We start from the raw sequence: 2,500 nt of genomic DNA, 5'->3' as shown, positions 1-2,500 counted from the left end.
CCATCACCTCTGTGTAGACAGCAGCATCGCCTCTTATGCATTGCAAAAAGAAAAGTGAGGAGGGATGACATTTAGCTTATTGCTGAGTGGTGAACTCCCAGAACCATCACAGTCGCTAGGAACTTAGTATACATGACCGTTGGAACCTCATTCAGGTCTCCGCATAACCATCTGTTGTCTCTTCGGCTTACCTTTCGATCCTGGTCGAAGTTTTTCTTATCAAAGAAAAAAAGAAAAAGAAAGAAAGAAAAAACCCCAAAGCATTCCAGCCTCTTCGTATCTTGTTTAACAAGCGCTTGATACAGATCAAACGATTCTCTTTTGTCACATCCGACATAGACTGACCTCTCTGCAAAACATTTGACTTATACCGGATATCCTGATGCGCAACTCATCTGATAGTACATTCTGAAACCTTTGCCTTTCCGGCATTGTTATCGATCATTACTTGGACTTTTTGTACAAAGTTATGTGTTCTGATATTATTAGAACCCTTTACAAGCGTTTTGCATTTAGCTGCTGATGTTGGATCCTCGTCAGCTGTTTCCAGTTCCTTTCGAACTTTGACAACGAAGGATTGGGAAATTTTCAGGAAGCGAGCTATCTCTGTAGCACTATGCTGCGCGTTTAAGGCAACGATTACGGGGTACCTTTCCGTTTGCTGAGTCAACTTGATATCTAACATTATTTATCCGAAAAAGTAAAGTAAAAAAATAAGTTAGAAGAAAGTTATAGCTCTTGAAAGAGACGTCCTCAAAAAACTGACGCACCCTGTATATTGTATGTATATGTATGGGTATGCCTGTTTATGTATGTGTGTGTGCGTCAGTGCTTGTTTTCTTCTTTTTAATTTAAGTTTAATGCTTTCTCTTTTGCAGAATTGAAATCGCTCACTAACGAAGTGGCAAAGCTCTTATTTAAGACCAGACGAGACAGCTCTCGGGGTGTGTGGCTTCAGGGATTGGTTGATCTATACATGTATGTGTGCATGTTGTGTGATGTATGCGTGTTGTGTGATGTATGCATGTATGTGTGCGCGTGTGGATAAACTTGCACACGAGGGTGTGTGTGTGCATGTCACGATAGAACGCAAGAGTGCTTTTCATTACTATTTATAATGTGTGCGTTCATATGTATTCCATATGTATGTGTGATTGAGTGCATATGCTCAGCCAAGAAAATTCCTGAAATCTTTACAAATTTTCACTCTTCATCTGATCGTTAGCATCTAGAGAATGCGTAACTGTATGCATATGCATGTATGTATATAGGTAGGTATGTATGCATGTATGCGTGTGTATATATGGAAGTGTATGTTCGTGGTGTGTGTGTGTGTGTGTGTATGTATGTGTGTACGTGCGTGTGTATGTGTGTGTGTGTGTGTGTGTGTATGTGTGTGTGCGTGTTCGTGTATGTGTGTGCGCGTGTGTATGTGTGTGTGTGTGTGTATGTGTGCGTGCGTGTTCGTGTATGTGTGTGTGTATGTGTGTGCGCGTGTGTATGTGTGTGTGTGCTGGTGCCCCTGCATGACCGCAGCCGCATGGTCGAAACGAATGATATGTATGTATGTATGTATGTATGTATTACGTGTGTATGTGCTTGTATGTATGTACGTATGTATATTTGTATGTCTTCTAATTGTGTCTCTATTTGTGTGTGTGTGTGTGTGTGTGTGTGTCTATTTGTGCGCGCGCGCGCGAATGATTGTATGTACGCGTTATTGTTGATTAGCGTCATATCAGCTCTGACCGAACTAATGGCTAAAGGCTTCCCAGTTATGACTATACTCTCTTTCTTTCCTTTCTTTACTCAAGCTACAATCCTCATTTAATATGTCTTGTCCTTTTTTAAAACAGCAAAGTATTATTTGCTTCAACTATGTTAAGTGCGTGCGTACTTCATATTTTGTAGCTTGATTTAACATTTCCCGACCAGGCCCATATTGGACCAACGCCAATGTAACGATCATAAAAAGATCTAATTAAAGTCATCTTTGCAGAGATACAGTGACTAAATTAATCCCAGTAATTTGTTGCTTTTAATTTGATAATTAGTCACAGCCAGTTGTGTACAGTATTATATATTTGCATAGTCATTCACTCATGGTTACTTTGACAAGTACAGAGAAGTATTTTGTAGAGGAAGTCTATTAAGGTAGGAATATATCCGAAGTTGTCTCCCACACGCAATTGTTGGCACTCCGTCGCTTACAACGTCGAGGGTTCCAGTCGATCCGATCAACGGAACAGCCTGCTCGTGAAATTAGCGTGCAAGTAGCTGAGCACTCCACAGACACGTGTACCCTTAATGTAGTTCTCGGGGATATTCAGCGTGACACAGTGTGACAAGGCTGACCCTTTGAATTACAGGTACAACAGAAACAGGAAGTAAGAGTGAGAGAAAGTTGTAGTGAAAGAGTACAGCAGGGTTCGCCACCATCCCCTGCCGGAGCCTCATGGAGCTTTTAGGTGTTTTCGCTCAATAAACACTCACAACGCCC

Source organism: Octopus bimaculoides, chromosome 18, assembly GCF_001194135.2.
Source record: "Octopus bimaculoides isolate UCB-OBI-ISO-001 chromosome 18, ASM119413v2, whole genome shotgun sequence".
In the NCBI taxonomy this organism is placed as follows: domain Eukaryota; kingdom Metazoa; phylum Mollusca; class Cephalopoda; order Octopoda; family Octopodidae; genus Octopus; species Octopus bimaculoides.
Note: the sequence above shows the minus strand (reverse complement) of the source record.